We start from the raw sequence: 21,299 nt of genomic DNA, 5'->3' as shown, positions 1-21,299 counted from the left end.
GTACTTTGCCTGCTTTTCTCAATTTCCAATGAGGGGCATACAATTATACAGTCGACCTGTCATCTTTATATTGCCTACAGCAAAAACTTCAATGTTAATGTGGATAGACACACACATTAGTTACCCATCTCGTCGTGTACACCATAACTCAGTCATAACACAATAGAGCTCAATTTCGTATAGGCACAAATTTTAGAATTACGTTCTGGTTTACAACCTCTCCAATTCTTCTTTTACACTCACACTGGACAGGTAAACTTCAACCTGCGATAACAGCAAAATAAACTGTAATGAGTGCATATAAGCAGTCACAATTCCCACACATTACAGAAAGGTGTCACACACTTTATCTTTAACTATGATACTTCTTATGAATTAGTTACTACTTCCAGATACATGTTTTTCTTTCTGACATAAATTCCAACTCACAAAAGCCACTACAGTATATTTAATGAGACTGAACAACAAATTATATAAATCATTAATGACAACACATTAGAAAATTTTTTTGGAATCCTGCTGCCTTTTGTCTATGTAATAGTTTTCAACATATCGTCTAGCAACATAATCTTTATATGTAAGTAAGGTAGTCAAACTAAAGGATACCACTACAACCTTAAATACTAAAATCAACATTTTTGTATCAAATGAAAGAGTACAACCATAATCTTAAATATTAAGATCACCATTCTCCACTTCACAGAACTCTTGTAACATGTTTTCTGTCAGCCAGTCACAGAGCTTTATTTGAAATTTTTAAACAGTGTGGGTCTAGTAGAGAAAGAACATTAATTAAAATTTTAAGAGCATTCACATGTGACAGTTGGCTGTTCCTGCTAGCCAATGTCTATGGGTGTCAATGTTTGCCTTACTTCTGATATCCTGTTTGTGAACTGCTTCCCTCCCATTATACTGTTCAATGTTCCTAATGAGGACAGAAAAGACAGATACATGGATTCAGGGCTATTCTAAGTACAATAGACAGAGGGAAACAGTGCTCATTAGGACACGGCCTGCACTTTACATGGACTTTTCTTAAAATTTAGTGATTGTTACTGATATGATGGGAATTCCTCCATATGAGAGCATCACATATGATTACACAAAATATGTCATACGGAGATGAGGTATGAAACTCTTGACATCTTTTTGCAAACTTGGTTGATATATTTATTGTTTTCTGTTCAGTTTCACACCAACATGAATGCCTGTAGTTTCATACATTTACTTCCTATGTTCTTAAAGAAACCTTACACAAGCTGTTGAGTTGTGTCTATCACCACAGACGCATTTTACAGACAATTTCTCCTGAACTGCTGGGACAGTCATTACACTTTTAGACCAGTTTTGGACTAATGAGAAACAGGCACTGTGACACAATGAAAGCAGCACACAAGATAAATGTGAAATATAATTACCTGTGCTTATTCCAAATAAGGATGACAAGAGAAGATTGATACAGAAAATATAATTGGGACAGTAGGATCTTGCAGGTATGAATCAGTAAACTACCTGAGCACTGTCAGAATGTTTTAGATAATGCAAAAGAACATATTACTGGTAATTTCTCTTTCATATTTACTGTTGTGTTCAATAAGCCAATAGAAAACACCGTTAAATTGTACTGTACTAATACAAATGTATTACAACTTACCACGATAACCTTAGAACAAGTCTCTTTTAATAAAATATAATGGGTTTGTAACAGGAGTGTGCCTATATCAGCACAAGTCACTTTAGACTGCAAACTGGTCTGCGTTTACTTGTTGTCCTGTGTCATAATCAAATTGCATGGAAATATGGCATTTCATAAATAAAATTGTGTACACCTGACATCAAAAACAGTCAGCAGACGTGGAATGTGCCATTATCACGTGTACATCATCGTAAGTTTTCCACCTTTACCTTATGCGGTACTGGATGCAGTGAGATGACTTTTGATGGAGAAGTTTTCTTAAGATTTCCTTATTGACTTCTCATTTGGCTGCTCATATCTCTGTCACAAAATGGGTAAAAAATCTGGCCTTTGACACAATTGAAACTGTAAGCCATCACTGTACAGATCACCCTGTTATCTGAGGGCTTGTGAAGGACTGTGGCATTCGCCTCTCCCTACTGCCTCAGTACTGGCTAGGACATGAAAATTGCAATATGACAGTCATATTTAGTTGCGATTCCTTTTCAGAATGACCTTACTGAACTCTAAACCATAAACTGAAGACCTTATGTCATGCAATAAGTGCAAATCACTCAGATTATTTAGTGAAAATGATAAAGTATCAAGTGAATTTAGCAGGTTAATTCTGCACTTCCAAGAAGTAACTTGATGGTCATAAAAATATCAGACATATTTTGTGTTGTTGCCAGATTTCAGTTATTCTACCAGCCGGAAAAATTCCAACTGATATGTTCTTTGAATGGGCTCACTCTTGGGAATATTGTGCTTCAAACATGCAGTACTCACTGCCAGGCATCCACTGGCAGCTGAAATACATCAAGTAATGGTCAACTAGTTTTGTTCCCAATTTTGTAACTTAGTTTATGGACTAGAGCATAGTTACTAGTACTATTTAGATGCACTGACAAACTGATCATCATAAATCAATATCTGACAATTACATTTTTTGTCTTAAGCATACTGAAAATTAAACCATTCACAAGACACAATTCACATCTCTGGAATATCTTCACTGATTATGCTGTAAGGACTGAGAAGGCAAATGATATTTAAAACAAAAAAAAAAAAAAAAACAAAACAAAAAGACTTTGGAAATGATTTTCTTGAGATCACTGTCATTGGCACTATCCCCACAGAAATAATGAGGTAGCAACACAGCATTGATGGCAAAATGTGAACATCTGTGAACATCCAGAAAGAGGCTTCACAAGGTATGGGAAAAAAGGTCCAAATTGAGAATGGCAACTGCCCAGGAAACTATAGACAGTGATCAGGAAAGCTGGCTCAAAAAGCAACAGAAAATGAAACCAGTAAATGAAGGCAGTGCAGTTTCAATTTCAAACTCTGCTAACACAAGAGGAAAGCAGTTATTATTCAAATGTGGAGCCAGGAACACAAAATACCTACAATTAGTCATCGTTACGCAAAACTGTCATTCAGTCTACAAATACTTATAGAACGACAAGTATCATCTATAATGTATGTGTAGGTTTTTCACTGCTGTTGTCACTCTCAACATTATTATTATTATTATTATTATTATTATTATTATTATTATTATTACACATTTGAAGAAACAGCTCTCCAGTCCACCCCATTGCGCCTAGAACACTGGTTCCAGCATGTTGATGATGCCTTTGTTAACTAGCCACATGGAGAAGAAGAGCTACTAAACTTCCATCAACACCTCACACTCTAGCATCGCAAAATCCAGTGTACTACAAAGGTTGAAAAGAATGGGGTGTTGCCTTTCCTGAACTTGGATGTTCGCAGAAAGCCTTATGATGAACTTGGCCACAGAGTTTATAGAAAGCACACCAGCATGGACAGGTACCTACATACCTCTTCTCACCATCACCCTATGCAGAAGAAATCAGCCCTGTACACTTTAAGCAAGAGAGCTCACAGGATCAACAACGAGAATCTGAAGAAAGAATTACAAAACCTAAAGTCCTCCTTTGGAGCCAGTGGTGGTGGTGGTGGTGGTGGTGGTGGTGGTGGTGGTGGTGGTTGTCTTCAGTCCAGAGATTGGTTTGATGCAACTCTCCATGCTACTCTATCCTATGCAAGCTTCTTCATCTCCACGTACCTATTGCAACCTACATCCTTCTGAATCTGCTAGTGTATTCATCTCTTGGTCTCCCTCAGCGATTTTTATCCTCCACACTTCTCTCCAATACTAAATTGGTGGTTCTTGATGCCTCAGAATGTGTCCTACCAACCAATCCCTTCTTCTAGTCAAGTTGTGCCACAAACTCGTCTTCTCCTCAATTCTATTCAGCACCTCCTCATAAGTTATGTGACCTACCCATATAATCTTCAGCATAAAATTTCGAAAGTTTCTATTCTCTTCTTGTCTAAACTATTTACTGTCCATGTTTCCTTTCCGTATACATGGCTACAATCCATACACATATTTTCAGGAAAGACTTCCTGAGACTTAAATCTATACTCGATGTTAACAAATTTCTCTTCTTCAGAGGCGCTTTCCTTGCCATTGCCAGTCTACATCTAATATCCTCTCTATTTCGACCATCATCAATTAGTTTGCTCCACCAATAATAAAAATCATTTACTACTTTAAGTGACTCATTTCCTAATCTAATATACTCAGCATCACTTGACTTAATTCAACTACATTCCACTATCCTCATTTTGCTTTTGTTGATGTTTATCTTGTATCCTCTGTTCAAGACACTGCCCATTCTGTTCAACTGCTCCTCCAGGGCCCTTGCTGTCTCTGACAGAATTACGTCATCAGCAAACCTCAAAGTTTTTATTTCTTCTCCATGGGTTTTAATTCCTACTCCAAATTTTTCTTTTACTTCCTTTACTGCTTGCTCAATATATAGATTGAATAATATCGGGGATAGGCTACAAACCTTGTCTCACTCCCTTCCCAACCACTGCTTCCTTCTCTACAAATAGTAAATAGCCTTTCACTCCCCATATTCGACCCATGCCACCTTCAGAATTTGAAAGAGAGTATTCCAGTCAACACTGTCAAAAACTTTCTTGAAGTCTACAAATGCCACACACATAGGTTTGCCTTTCCTTACTCTACCTTCTAAGATAAATCATATGGTCATTATTGCCTCACATGTTCCAACATTTCTACGGAATCCAAACTGATCTTCCCCGAGGTCGGCTTGTACCAGTTTTTCCATTTGTCTGTAGAGAATTTGCGTTAGGAATTTGCAGCCATGACTTATTAAACTGATACTTCAGTAATTTTCACACCTGTCAACACCTGCTTTGTTTGGAATTGGAATCATTATATTCTTCTTGAAGTCTGAGGGTATTTCACCTGTCTCATACACCTTGCTAATCAGATGGTAGAGTTTTGTCAAGGCTGGCTCTCACAAGGCTATCAGTAGTTCTTATGGAATGTTGTCTTCTCTCGGGGCCTCGTTTCAAGTTAGGTCTATCAATGTTGTATCAAACTCTTCACGCAGTATCATATCTCCCATTTCATCTTCATCTACGTCCTCTTGCATCTCCATAATATTGCCCTACAGCACCCTTGTACAGACCTTCTATATACTCCTTCCACCTTTCTGCTTTCCCTTCTTTGCTTAGAACTGGCTTCCCATCTCAGCTCTTGATATTCATACAAGTGGTTCTCTTTCCTCCAAAGATCTCTTTAATTTTCCTGTAGGCAATATCTATCTTACCCCTAGTGAGATAAGCCTCTACATCCTTACATTTGTCCTCTAGCCATCCCTGCTTAGCCATTTTGCACTTCCTGTCGATCTCATTTTTGAGATGTTTGTATTCCTTTTTGCTTGCTTCATTTACTGCATTTTTATATTGTCTCCTTTCATCAATTAAATTCAATATCTCTTCTTTTACCCAAGGATTTCTACTAGCCCTCATCTATTGACTTACTTGATCCTCAGCTGCCTTCACTATTTCTTCTCTCCATTGGTTATGAGATGAAAATGATAGTCAAAACTATGGTAATAAAGGATGAAGGCAATAGTGAAGAGCAGAAGGAAGCATAAAACACTGGTCTACTACATATGTAAAGAGGTCACCAAACCTGTGGGCAAAATTCTCTGCTGAGCTGATATCAAGCCAATTTTCCAAAGCAGCAACAAAGTAAAAGACATTCTTGGTTCAGCAAAAGACACAGTTGACAACATACACACAGCTGGAGACTACAAAATCAGCGGTCAGTGTGGTCTTGTGTACGTACATGAGACAGGGGATCCAAATAGCACAAGGGTATCTGAAAATGAAAATACACTTGCCTACAAAACACACCAAGTCAGCAGTGGTGGGACATACAGCCAACTGTGGCAAACAATATTCTGCGAAGCCTGCCTACCAAGGAAACAGAAACTTATCTTGAGGAGGAAGATTAGAGGCCATAGAAATTGCCAAGAGGCCCGTCAATATGAATAGAGAACACAGGTATAGACTTTTAGCATCTTCACTATCAACAGCGACAGTGGTACAGAACAGCAGCATTCACGAAGCAATCCACACAAGTATGCGGACAGAGCACAGCACCACGAGGTACAAAGAGTACTGGCAGCCTCAGCTCACACAAGCCACCAAATAAACTCTGCAACATGCTGATTGTCGCAAATTTCTCTTTCACCTACTTTCATCAATGGCAACAACTGAAGCAAATAGCAATCAAAGGTGTCTGTTTCCATCAACAAAAGGAAATAGAGCAAACATCAATATAGGGTGTCTAACACCCATCCTCTGCATCCTGATCATGAAAACAGGCTTCTCTGTTAGTATAGTTTGTTCCCACTATAGTCTGTGCCACAGATAATTTTCCCCATATGTTTGGTGACCTGTTGTACGTCTGATAATAAGAGGCTGGTGTTTTGTGCTTCCTTCTGCTTTTCATTATTGCCTTCAATTCCATAGTTTTGACTATCATCCTCATCTCATAACCATGATGGATCTGAGGTTTTGTGATTCCGCCTTCAGATGCTCAGTGCTGATCCTATGGGTGCCCTTGGTAGGGGGAGGCATGTAGGTACCTGTCCATGCTGGTGGGTTTTCTACACACATCAAAAGCAGTTTTCCATAATCTCGGTTCTGAGAGTTCCGGAACCTGTACAGAAAATTGGAATAGAGATCAACATAAACATCATTTCTGCCCTTTTTATTGCTCATGAAAACCACACATTGAATGTTGTACCACCATACAGCGAGACCTTCAGAGGTGGTGGTCCAGATTGCTGTAACCACCGATACCTCTAATACCAAGAAGCATGTCCCCTTGCATTCATACATGCCTGTATTTGTCATGGCATGCTGTCCACAAGTTCATCAAGGCACTGTTGGTCCAGATTATCCCACTCTTCAACGCCGATTCGGCGTAGATGCCTCAGAGTGGTTGGTGGGTCACGTCATCCATAAACAGCCCTTTTCAATCTATCCTGCGCATGTTCAATAGGGTTCATGTCTGGAGAACATGCTGGCCACTCTAGTCGAACAAAGTTGTTATCCTGAAGAAAGTCATTCACAAGATGTGCACAATGGGGGTGCAAACTGTCGTCCATGAAGACAAATCTCTTGCCAATATGCTGTTGATATGGCTGCACTAGCAATCGGAGGATAGCATTCACAAATTGTACAGCTGTTATGGCGCCTTCCATGACCACCAGCAGCATACATCGGTCCCTCATAATGCCACCCCAAAACAGCAAGGAACCTCCACATTGCTGCAATTGCCAGACAGTGTGTCTACGGCATTCAGCCTGACCAAGTTGCCTCCAAACATGTCTCTGATGATTGTATGGTGAAGGCATGTGCGACACTCATCAGTTAAGAGAACATGATGCCAATGCTGAGCGGTCCATTCAGCATGTTGTTGGGCCCATCTGTACCATGCTGCATGGTGTCATGGTTGCAAAGATGGACCTCGCTGTGGACATCGGGGTTGAAGTTGTGCATCATGCAGCCTACTGCGGACAGTTTGAGTCGTAACATGATGTCCTGTGGCTGCACAAAATAACAACATGGTGGCGTTGCTGTCAGGGTTCCTCCGAGCCATGATCCATAGGTAGCGGTCATCTATTGAAGTAGGAGCCCTTGGGCAGCCTGAGGGAAGCATGTCATCGACAGTTCCTGTCTGTATCTCCTCCATGTCCAAACAACATCACTTTGGTTCACTCCGAGATGCCTGGACACTTCCCTTGTTGAGAGCCCTTCGTGGCACAAAGTAACAATGTGGATGTCATCAAACTGTGGTAGTGACCTTCTAAGCATGGTTGAACTACAGACAACGCGAGCCGTGTACCTCCACCCTCATGGAATGACTGGAACTGATCGGCTGTCTGACCCCCTTCGTGTAATTGGTGCTGCTCATGCTTGGTTGTTTATACCTTCGGGTGGGTTTAGTGACATGTCTAAACAGTCAAAGGGACTGTGTCTATGATACAATATCCACAGTCAATGTCTATCTTCAGGAGTTTTGGGAACCGGGGTGATGCAAAACTTTTTTTAATGTGTGTATATTAGTCTGTGGCCAAGTTTACCATTAGGTTTTCTTTAAACACCCACATCAAGGAAAGGCAGCCTCCATTCTTTTCAATCTCCATAGTACATTGGACTTTGCAATTTTGGTAGCTCTTCTTCTTCTTCATGTGACCAGTTAACAAAGGTATCGTCAACATACTGGAGCCAGCACAGCATTCTAGGCATAATGGGGTGAAATGGAGAGCTGTTTCCTTAAAAAAAAAAAAAAAAAGAGTGGTAATGGCAGCAAAACCTACACTTACACTGTCAACAGTACTTGTCATTCTTTTAGTATTTGTAGACTGAATGACAGTTTTGCTTAACAATGACTTAGTCTAGACATCACTCTCAGTTTCTTGTGTTCCTTGCTCCACATTCTAATAACAACTGTTTTTCTTTAGTGTTAGCAGAGTTTGAAATCGAACTTGCACTGCATCCATTTAGTGGTTTCATTTTCAACAGGTTTTTGAGCCAGCTTTTCTTATCACTGTGTACGCTTTCCTGCACAGTTAGCAAAACACGCTCAGGAACCCATTCGCAACAGTGGCTGAAATGTTGGATAGTTTTATTTATTGACAATGCAGTCACATACCATAAAAAATTTATTGACAAGTATCCTTTGCTCATTATGTTTACAATATAATCACTGCTGATGCTTTGTCATCAGAAGTGAAAACCACCTATGTTGAAAAGCTTTTCAAATGGCACATGTTCAGAAAGAGAGAACCAAAATAATGACAAGTTCACCAAGCTTCGTGAACTAGCTATGGTGCTGCAGTGTGTCTTTAATTTAGCCCCTGCCATTTTTATATGAATGACGGCTCTTGGCTACTACAATATTCACATGAGAATTGTTGGGGCTTAATGCATTTGCAGAGACCAGAAATACATGTCTGATTCATGATGTCTAACTACCACCATGTCAGATGATAGCCTGATCTTTATTTTTGACTATGAAAAATTGTTGAATAGCAACAACACCCCTGCACCCCACACAGAATACAAATCCATAATACGAAAATTAATCACAGCAGAATTTCTAGGCTTGCATCCTCCTGCCAAATCAACATCCACTCCCCATCACAACCTATGATGTGGATGTTTCGCAAATTAACTCTTGATGCAGATATGAATACACAATAACGAGCTTCTTAATAGCTTTTGCAGATATGAATACACAATAACGAGCTTCTTAATAGCTTTTCTAAGTGTGTATTTTGCTGTTGGTTTTAAGACAGATACTTGAGATAAATCATAATATTATGTATGGTGAGCATCCAATGTTTCCATTCTTCCAGCATCACCACTCAAAAACAGTGTAAGTAAGTGACAGAGAAACAACTATGAACTAAATATGATACAGTAATAATTAGAGAAATCTGGTAAAATCCCTCAGTCACTTGATGATTATGGAAAGTTAATTTTATGATCTACACAACACTTCAGTAGGAAAACAATGGCTTTTTAGGATCCTACTGCTTCATTTCATTGCAGCCACTCTAAGTTACAGTACAGGATAAGAAAGTACATTTGCCCTTAAATATGCTTTTCTTATGGAATTTGAATCTATGGTTATAGTGAATCTGTGGTATAGTTGCAATAGGAGACAGGTACTGACTAAGGCAGAAAGAGACAGCAAACTGAAATGTATAATATATTATATAATTTGTAAAACCATTATTGATGAAACAAGTGCATCAAGTATCACTACAAGTGCAGAAATGGTACTAAAACAGGCAAGACAAAGTGTGACTAGTAAAGAGTGTCTCGAGAAAGATGCCTGGGAGGGGTCCACGGGTTGTGCAGTGCACTTGCTGGCTGCCGCCACTACGACTGCCATAGTTACTACGCATAGTTCTCCAACACCAATACTTTTGCATGCCCCTACACTGTGCGACTGAGTGTACTGGTGTTATATTTTGAGCTTTTTTTTATCACATTTAATCACTTCAAATATTGTTGCTAGACATGATTATTGCGACTACACTGAGTCCGGGGCTTTCCCTGCGCATATATGCTGGGCCCAGCCATCAGGCAGAAACACTGTGCACATCTTCTATACAGTGTGACTGAGTGTTTGGGTGTTTTGTTTTGAGTTTCCTGTTGAGGGTGTATTCGGTATGGTACACATGAAGGAGCAACAAGTGTTCCTTGTGTTGAACTATAAAAAACAGAATTTTATGTGGAATGTTGGCCTGAATTAATACCAAAATTTCCCAGTGTGCATGTATCCAATGATTCAACGATATAAATTTTAAGAGACTGAATCTGTGTTACAGAAATGAAGGCCTAGAGAACCTAGTGTTTTAACTGAAAATAAATTACTTGAGATAGGGGAGGCCTTGGAAAGAAGTACAAGAAAATCTCTGCACCATTTGGCACTTCAGACTGGTGTGTCAATAGCATCTGCTCGCAGAACTGTGTACAAACTGCAACTGAAACCATACAGAATAATGGTAGTGCATGAAATGAGGAAATCAGACACTGTTGCTCCAGATCGTCACTGCAACTGCCTGTTACAGTCTGTGGATCCTGAGATCCTGTTTTTCTGATGAAGAATGGCTGCGTTTGACAGGATAAGTAAATTCTCAGATCAATGGACACTGGAGATCTGAAAATCCTCCTGAATTACATCAACAACCTTGCAAGATGTGAAAACAGGAGTGTGGTGTGCCATTAGTTTAAGATAAATTATTGGACCAATCTTTTTCCACAAAACAATACGTTCTGACATATGTCAACAATATACTGTATCCCTTTTTTTATAACTAACACCTAACAAAAAGATGTACAGTTATTTAATGCAGGGCAATGCAAGATCATACATCGCGAATGCTCCTACAACAGCAATAAGAAACGTTTTTGATTATAGGATAGTTGACAGGCCTCCTTGTTCTCCATATCTAAATCCATGCAATTTTTGTCTTTGGGGAATGTTAAAAACAAAACAATCCCCACATGCTCGACGAGTCGAAAGACAGGGTTCGGCTAGCCATTTCCCAGATTTCGTCATCCGAAGTTTGTCGGGTGTTTGCTAATGTGCTCAGGAGAAGTCGAGGCGCTCTTAACACACAGGGACATCATTTTGAGCACCTACTGTAAATACAGGTAAGCTTAAGTTAATCAGATAGCGATTTTCTTTGTGCTTAACTCAAGGGGATGCATGCATGCAGGCAACTATCAGCAGAGTCAGGCATGGTGGTGTCCAACAGATGTGGTTGTGGTGGCCATGATGTGCGACCCACGAAAGACCCCTGGGAGGAGTCTGTAAGACATACTGTAATTTCTGCAGCTACTTATTGCTTGAAAAACTGCAGCAATGACCAGTATTTGTTTCACTAAACTACTATATAAATATTTATTACAGTTGCATGCGGCAAATTCAACTTAATTTTCTAGCAGTATCCCACTATGAAGGTGTGATGGAAATTTAATTCAAAATTTCTCAGAAAGAAATGCACAAGAATTTCTGTCATTACAGTGATGATATGTATATTATTAATTTTTCCGTTTGTCAGTCTTTAGAACCTGTAGAATCCCTTGTTACCATCAAATGTATACTAACCAGAAAGACAGACAATAGCAGTAACATTTTAAGTTAATCTGCTACAAGTAATACACAGCTCAGGGATTTAGCCAAAAATTTATCTTTGATCGCTTAGATGGAAGCTTGTGTTTAATTACTCATAATAACAGTAGACATACATACGAATTTAAAACATCAAAATAATCAATAAATGGCAGTGGAGGTGGAGTCAACCTTGGTGGTGAATTTAACTGTCGTTTGACATCACATTTCAATTACTAACTGTAAAACAATGACTTCATTTTAAAAGAAATATTTTATGGCACATCATAGCTTCCATTCAATGCACAACATAATTTGTACTGGACAAAAATTTATTTATAGGTTTTCCTCAGTTGTCACATATATGTGAGTTGCGACATATTTATAATACTGTTTCACAATGATCCAATAAACATCTGTTCTGTAATAAATCGAGTCCCAGTTCACAAAAGCTTATCAACCAGGTAATTAGTTTTGGTCAATGATGTCCATCTTCAGACCTAAAAATAATAAAATTCAATGGTAGTTTGATGTACAATATGTCCAAAACATATAAAATACAGACTCAGGAATCATTATTAACAAATATGACAGCAGTTCCTTTCCTGAGTAAATTGACGATACTACGCAATTCTTGTCATTGCATATATAGATGTCACAGTCTCATTAATCAGCCATACAACCATTGTCAAAAAATTGAACAATTTTTTAGTACCATAGACACCATTACACTAGACATGTTAATACAGTAAAGACATGAAGTATACTGCCATGCAGTGATGAGTGATGTGCCAGCATTCTGACACGCCTGATTCCACTGCTGCACATCATTTTAGATAATGTTCAGAGAAAGAATCATTTTAATTAATTGCATAATATCTTTCCCACAGAATTTTGTGAAAGGAAACCTCAAAATACAGATGACTGTGCTTATATATTCAGCAATAAAATTTGATGAGGAAAATGATTTTATTAAAAAATAATACTAGCTGCATTACAAAATTTCATAGCTTTATACTATGCAGTGTATCATTTAAACAGAATCTGCAGCTTGCTAATGAAACAGACCATAAAAATCCTTCCTCCAAGAGCACACATTGTGACCCCACAATCCATCTGCTGAACACGATCTGACAAACCAGCTCTCAACAATATGGGGAAAAAAAAAAAAATATGTCGCTCAGTGCTACTGTCCCATGGCATTTACTCATGAGCTACAGTTAAAGCACATTGTAACTAAGGAGGTTTTATTAAGACATATAATAATATGCTACAAAATATATACAGCACATTCTAATCATGAAATCATTTCACAACAAGTGCAAAACTCGTCTATAAAATAGAAACAAGTGTTCTAATTGGATAACTGTGTCTGCACAACCCATCCACCATTGGGGATTATATAAGCCAGCTCAATCATATCCAACAAAATACAAATACACTTGTGACTGGACATAATCAGCATATTTTTTACACCTGACATTTATTTCGTATGAGATCTTGATGAACCAATAAATTGGTATTAGGATGGAGACTTTATTAAAATGCAATACTAATTATGTTACATAATTAACTGTACAGTTACACAATCTGACTGGTAATGGAAACAAGAGATCTGCAGTTTGCTAGTGAATGAGACCAAAGATTTTTTAGTAGACAGACTACATCCACAATTCTCCACATCAAACAGGAGCAAACAAAATTGGCTTACAGAGATATACAATACACTGGAAAAAGAAATGTACTGGACATAGTCAGTGCTAATGTTTTATGTATCTTTCAACCTCATCAATGACACACAATGGTTGGATGATACGTAAAAGATTAGCACTGACTATGCCAACTGACATTTATTTTTCCTACTGTGCTGTATATTACTGTAAGCTAGGTTTGTGTGCTCCTGGTTGATGGGTAGAATTGTACAGGTACAGCCTGTTTTCATTACCAATTTTATTGTATAACTATACTGTTAATTACCTGACATAGTTACACTACTGGCCATTAAAATTGCTACACCACAAGGATGATGTGCTACAGATGCAAAATTTAACCGACAGGAAGAAGATGCTGTGATATGCAAATGATTGGCTTTTCAGAGCATTCACACAAGGTTGGCACCAGAGGCGGCACCTACAACGGGCTGACATAAGGAAAGTTTCCAACCGATTTCTCATACACAAACAGCAGTCGACCAGCATTGCCTGGTGAAACGTCGTTGTGATGCCTCGTGTAAGGAGGATAAATGTGTACCATCACGTTTCCAACTTTGATAAAGGTAGGATTGTAGCCTATCGCAATTACGGGTTTATCGTATCGCGACATTGCTGCTCGCATTGGTTGAGATCCAATGACTGTTAGCAGAATATGGAATTGGTGGGTTCAGGAGGGTAATACGGAACACCGTGCTGGATCCCAATGGCCACTTATCACTAGCAGTCGAGATGACAGGCATCTTATCTGCATGGCTGTAACGGATCGTGGAGCCACGTCTCGATCCCTGAGTCAACAGATGGGAACGTTTGCAAGACAACAACCATCTGCACGAACAGTTTGACGACATTTGCAGCAGCATGGATTATCAGCTCGGAGACCATGGCTGAGGTTACCCTTGACACTGCATCACAGACAGGAGTTCCTGCGATGGTGTACTCAATGATGAACCTGGGTGCACAAATGGCAAAACGTCATTTTTTCGGATGAATCCAGGTTCTGTTTACTGCATCATGATGGTCGCATCCGTGTTTGGCGACATCGCAGTGAACGCACATTGGAAGCGTGTATTCGTCATCGCCATACTGGCGTATCACCTGGCGTGATGGTATGGGGTGTCATCGGTTACACGTCTCGGTTACCTCTTGTTCGCATTGATGGCACTTTGAACAGTGGACATTATATTTCAGACGTGTTACGACCTGTGGCTCTACCCTTCATTCGATCCCTGGGAATCCTACTTTTCAGCAGGACAATGCACGACCGCATGTTGCAGGTCCTGTACCGGCCTTTCTGGATACAGAAAATGTTCAACTGCTGCCCCAGCACATTCTCCAGATCTCTCACCAAATGAAAATGTCTGGTCAATGGTGGCCGAGCAACTGGCTCGGCACAATACGCCAGTCACTATTCTTGATGAACTGTGGTATCATGTTGAAGCTGCATGGGCAGCTGTACCTGTACACGCCATTCAAGCTCTGTGACTCAATGCCCAGGCGTATCTAGGCCGTTGTTACGCCTAGAGGTGGTTGTTCTGGGTACTGATTTCTCAGGATCTATGCACCCAAATTGCGTGAAAATGTAATCACATGTCAGTTCTAGTATAATATATTTGTCCATGAATACCCCTTTATCATCTGCATTTCTTCTTGGTGTAGCAATTTTAATGGCCAGTAGTGTACTATTGTATTTTAATAAAGTCTCCTTACTCATTATTGTATTTTAATAAAGTCTCCTTACTCATTACAGCTTACTGATTCATTAATTCCCCTATCATAAAGTAAATATTTGATGCAACAAACACATTGTTTATGTCCAATGACAACTGTTTTTTGATTTAGTTGTGTATAATTGAACCAACTTATTTGCTCCTAACATTGAGAGGATCGTGCAGATGCAGTTATCCATTTAAAAAACGGTTTTTCATGTTTTACCGGTGAGCTTCACACTTCTTGTTTGATTATTCAAATGCACTGTACGGCAGCACTTTATACATTTCTTAACATAGTATATTTGTTACAATATGTTTTAATGGTAGCTCATGAGAAATGCCATAGAACAATAGTGCTGACTGACACTTTGTCGGCTTCTTTGCATATGACTGAGGGTCAGCTTGTTGGATCATATTTGGTGAATGAACTGTATGGGTGCAATGTGTATGCTTGAAGGAATGGTTTTTTATGGTCCATTACATTAGCAAGCTGCACATTTAGTTTAAATATTCAATTGACTGTATAATGATGCTATGAAATTTTGTAACACAGCTGGTATCATTGTTAATAAGACCATTCTCCTTGTTTCATTTTATGATACTAGGTCTATAACTTTGCTTCTGCCGTTTTTTCTTGAAGTTCAAGACTTCATTGCGAAAAACTTACAAAAAAATTTACAATTCAAAGTATTGGCCTTCGCTGACCACTGCTGTCTTCTAGCTTTAGGGCAGCATACTAAGCCCACAGTGTATAAACTAGGCATCTTTTGAGAGGATGCCATGAATCAATCTAATTTTGCACTTGTTCATATGACCGCGAGTGCTAGTCAGCTAGGTCGTGTGCCATAGATCAAGAGAGGTGGCAGTCTGAGGGAGGAATATCCAGAAAATACAGCAGGTGGAGTAGAACTTACAATTTCAGTGTTTCCAAGTATGTTTTGACGGGATTTTCGACTTGGGGTCGTGCACTGTCTTGCTGCAAAATCATCTTTTCATTTCTATTGCTGTATTGTGGCCATTTGTCTTTCAGTGATCGGCTCAAACACATAAATTGCTTTTGAGAACGATCTCCTGTAATTGTTCCCGCCGTCTGCAGCAGCATCGAAAGCTTTCTCTCTTTCACAACCATGCCAGTCTTCAACATCAAAATCACCATTCTTTAAGCACAGAAACCATTTTCTCCAAGTTCTGTGATGAGATACCTGTTAGTGACAGGTCTTACCCAACTTTTTATGAGGCTCAGCTGCAGATTTCTTCACATCAAAGCAGAAAATTAAGACCTCCCACAGATGACATGAATTGGGCTTCGAAGTTGACATATTAATCCGAAAATAACTTTAAGATGCAATCAAAAATAAACTAATATTTTGGTGGTGTTATGTTCTCAAATTTCTAAGCTTATTGTATGACACTTACAACCTATGAATAGCACCACTACTTTCCACTGACGCCGTCTACTGCAAAACAGTGGAAGCAAAGTTGTAGACCTAATATAAGATTCTGTACAATGAATTACAATGAGTATTTCTTTGAAGTTATGTGAACCGATGTGCAGCAGTGGCATATAGCATGTCAGAGTGCTGACACATCACTTGTCGCTGGATGATACTATACTTCACATCTTTGAAGTGTTAACAGTTCTACCATAATGATGCCCATGGTACTCAAAAACTGTTTAATGTTGTGCCAACGTTTCAATTGCTAATTAATGTGGTAGTAACAGGTATATACACAGTTACATGAATTATGTAGTATATTGGATTAACTAGGGAACAGAAATGCTGTCAAGTTTGCTAGTAATGATTTCAGATTCTGTATTTCGAGCAGCTTGGATATATTTTACATCTACCTACCATTCATTATTTTTAGGTCTGAAGTTGATCATTAACCAAAATCAATTACCTGGTTAATAAACTTTTATGATCTGTGACTGGGTTTATAACATAAAAATACTATGTTTCTCCCCTTAGGTGTTCCCACTCATGCATCAGTGCATAGTGTATGTTAGTTTGTGTTGGAGTATGAAATATGTAGTGCTTAATCTGAGTGGTTTCTCATAAGAAGCTACGATATCATCACATTATCTTTACACAGGTAGTCAGGGCTAGATTAAGTGCATCAGCACTAATATCATTCACAGCAGTTTGACAGTGTAACATAGCCTCATTCACTGTTAAAAGACATGTTCCCAATTACTATGTGAGTTCAGCATATTTTGCCTTCTTCCAAAGCATCATCTCTTATGGAATCTTACTGTGGGGTAGTAGCTGTCATGTAAATGACATTTTACTTTTACAGAAGAAAGTAATATGAATAATAACGGGTTCTGATACAACAGAACATTGTAAACCTCTGTTTATTAAATTGCAGTGTCTTACAGTAGTAAACTTATTCATCTACAATGTTTTATTGTACATTAGAAACAATGTCTCTAATTTTGTGTTGAGAAGTGACATTCATAGCCATAATACTAGAAACAGAACATCTGTAGACATGCCATATCATAGATTATCAAAATCACAGAACTCCTACCTAGTTCTTGGCCTAAGGATGTTTATTAGGCTAAGTGCTGACTTTAAAGAACTGCCGGTAAATATTTTTAAAGCTAAATTATACAACCTACTAGTGAACAATCCGTTTTACACCACTGACAAATTTTTTGAAGATGAAAATACTGTATTCTAATGTGTAACTATTTTATGTAAATCAATTTACATAGATATAGTAGTTTATGTAGAAATATATGCTCTTGACTGTCTATTGCTGTAATCAGCCCAATGGCAATAAATTTATTATTATTATTATTATTATTATTACTACTGAACATCCATACTAATCTGATCATAGTAGCAACTCTTATCGTCTGCTCTCATTGATCACAATGTTACTGCTGCTGATGCTTTACAAAGAAAAGCAAACAATGCCTTATGAATGACACTTTCTATTTGCATTATGTCTGCAACAGAGAGAACTCAAAGAACAATAACAGATTGACAAAATTGAGCAAAGAACACAGTATCTATGTATTTTCACAAGTTCTTGCAGTTTGATCTTAATTTACTTCCCGATAGTTTCACACTAATGTGTCCTTTCAACTATTAGGATAGTCGTATGGGAATTATTGAAGTGTAACTGCTAGAATATACAACTACCTTAATTAATACTCTATTTTGGACTGAATATGCCTCGGAAAGAGATGTTAATTTGACTTTCAGTCCACCTCTTGAAGACTTATCGAATGAGGTCAGAACTGGTCTGATTGTTTTGTTGACTGCTGCATGAATTCTGTAAAGTGTTATGACACCTGGTAGTCAGTGTTGAATGGAGATATGCACAAAAGTCTTCCCTGCTGAAGGAATAACTCTTCTCTGCTGTACTTTCACTAAAACCATAATTACTAAAATACTGCAGGACTCATTCTGCTGAAAAACCCAATGTCCAGAAGTCCTTAGATAGGAATCTAAGAGTTGTAGGAATCCATGAATGTAGACCTTTTGTTTGTAAATGGTACTCTAATAAGAATCTGGTGCTATATCATTTATTACCCTAAAGTGTTTATTATCTCACTTCATACTAAAACAAGTGCTACAATATGAGAGGAGGAAATGAATTATATGCTCCTAAGAAAAATTTGTGTGTGTGTGTGTGTGTGTGTCAATTTAAGTACCACCTGATACTACTTTGCAAAAACATTCTTTTTATCTTGGGATCAAAATAAAGTGAACAGTCCATCACAGGCTAGTATTCTGATGATTACTAACATGATACTGGTTCCACTCGCTCCATTCCATCTGTGGATAATCTCCCATTGACTAGTCTAAGAGAATGCAAATGGAAATGTCTGCACATTGCATTCAGAGTCAAGATGATGTATTCCCCGTTTGTTGGGTTGGGTTGTTCTGGGGGAAGAGACCAAACTGCGAGGTCATCGGTCTCATCGGATTAGGGAAGAACGGGGAAGGAAGTCAGTCGTGCCCTTTCAAAGGAACCATCCTTTCAAAGGAACCATCCCAGCATTTGCCTGGAGCGATTTAGGGAAATCGCGGAAAACCTGAATCAGGATGGCCGGACGCAGGATTCCTCGTTTGTATCTTAGCATCTGTTGCAATGCCTATCGATCAGTCAACATAAACACACCACAGTCGCTATACAAACGGCTTCTCGTTGCACCGGTTTTGAGTTACAATCTCAAGTGCACACTGCCCAAATATATTATGAGGTTAACATATCATGCAAGAGATTAACATAATATGCAGCACATGAATTGAATAAAAATTGATTTTTAACCTTCCACTGAGATCAATTTTTGCGCAATGTGAACCATGTTGTGAATTGAACAGAAACTGTGGTGGTGCCATGATGAATCACTTTTCAAAAAAAAGCAAATGATTGTTATTTTCACCACCAACATTGATGGTTTCATTTCCACTGTAGTATAGTGACTATTTTAATAGTGTTAATCCACGTCCTATTATGAATACTAAACACAAGCTTCTGTCTACAAGATCAAGGATAATTTTGTCTACAGCCCCTAGAAGTGTTTCCTTTCTGGTAAGTTACTTAACCTGTTATCACAATTGTCCAACTTTCTGGAAAACATACATTTGACTATAACAAGGCATTCTACAGATTCTACAGGCTGACAAATGAAAAATAATAACACACATTTCACCTCTGTAATGATGGAAACTTGTGTGTTACTTTCAGATAAATTTCAAATAAAATTGCCATTATACCTTTATAATGGAATACTGGTAAAAAAGAAAGCTAAATGTTTTCATACAGGGTGAAAATTATTGAACTATATGAAAAAGACAATTTAAATTAGTTACAAACTACAATGTGCACACACTTTATTCAACATGCAAACGTCACTAGAGATATTCAGATTTAGGTTGTGAGACATTTGACAGGCCTATCATCATTGGCAATGATTGGGCACAGACAAATAGCAAAATTTTGCGTGACCCACTGAAGTGTCAGAACACTGATGCTGTTGATGACCTCCTGAATGACTGTTTTCAGCTCAGCAATGGTTTCGGGGTGCTGTACACCTTGTCTTTAATATAGCCCCATAAAAAGGAGTCACATGTGTTCCGATCTGGAGAATATGGCTGCCAATCGAGGCCCATGCCAATGGCCTCTAGGTACCTCGAGGCCAGAATGACTTCCCCAAAGTACTCCTCCTGCTTCAATGGGCTGAGCTCCGTACGGTATGAACCACATCTTGCCAAAATCAGGGTCACTTTGGATAATGGGGATGAAATCATCTTCCAAAACCTTGACGTACCATACGGTAGTCACCATGTGATCAAGGAATATCGCACCAATTATTCTGTGACTGGACACTGCACAGCACACAGTCAGCCAGCCATTGAGGGTGAAGAGAATTCTAGATTGTGAAATGTGGATTCACAGTCCCCCAAATGCATCAAGTATTCTTGTTGATGAACCCATCCAAATGAAAGTGGGCTTCATGGCTAAAACAACCTATTCACACATCAAAGTCCTGTTCATCAATTTTGCGGACAATAGTGTTGGTGAAACACAACTACTGTTCCACGGCCCTTGAGGCTTAATGGCTGATAGGTTTCAATTTTACGTGGGAAGAGATGCAGGTCTTCAAAAACAATTCCTCGCAGTGCCTCCTGGTTGATTCCCACCTGTTGTGTAGCTCATCTGATCGATTTCCTGAAACTGGTTTTAAACACAGCATGTGTCTTCTTGATATTTTCAGGTGTATTCATTCTTTTTGAACAATCAACATTGTCAACACTATCATCATGAACACTATCCATTCTCTCAAAGTTGAAAATCAAATTCCTGATTGTTAGCACATTTGGACTGACTGTCTTCAGCTTGAAGTTCGTCACAAACTTTCTTTGAGCCACAGTTGGGCTGTTATTGCTCGCACAGTAGGCCTCCACAAATGCTATACGCTCAGGCATGCTGTGCTGTGACATTTTCATGTGCAAGTGGCTGACAACAAGGCACATGCGCATGTGCATACTAGTTCCCATCACGTCCTGTGGCCAACATGCAGTTTCAATGTCCTAAAGCAAACCATTCAGAGATTATTACAATTTTATTTCATGTAGTTCAATAATTGTCACCCTGTACACAGCTGTAATATTTCTTTAAACAGT

General features: G+C 38.7%; 1 long non-coding RNA gene across 2 annotated transcripts in view; it reads right to left on the bottom strand.

Moving 5' to 3' along the window:
• Nucleotides 1-200: 200 nt before the first annotated feature.
• LOC124720274 overlaps nt 201-21,299 on the bottom strand; it is a 61,981-nt gene continuing 40,882 nt past the window's right edge. The window contains exon 3 of one of the 2 annotated variants that reach the window (XR_007006108.1): nt 201-264. This is a non-coding gene — a long non-coding RNA (uncharacterized LOC124720274). Of the gene's footprint in view, nt 265-12,100; nt 12,233-21,299 lie in introns of those variants that run through there. The other variant, XR_007006107.1, reaches the window with a different exon arrangement.

The sequence above is a fragment of the Schistocerca piceifrons genome, chromosome 11 (assembly GCF_021461385.2).
Source record: "Schistocerca piceifrons isolate TAMUIC-IGC-003096 chromosome 11, iqSchPice1.1, whole genome shotgun sequence".
Lineage (NCBI taxonomy): Eukaryota > Metazoa > Arthropoda > Insecta > Orthoptera > Acrididae > Schistocerca > Schistocerca piceifrons.
Note: the sequence above shows the minus strand (reverse complement) of the source record. Positions and strands in the feature narration are given on the sequence as shown.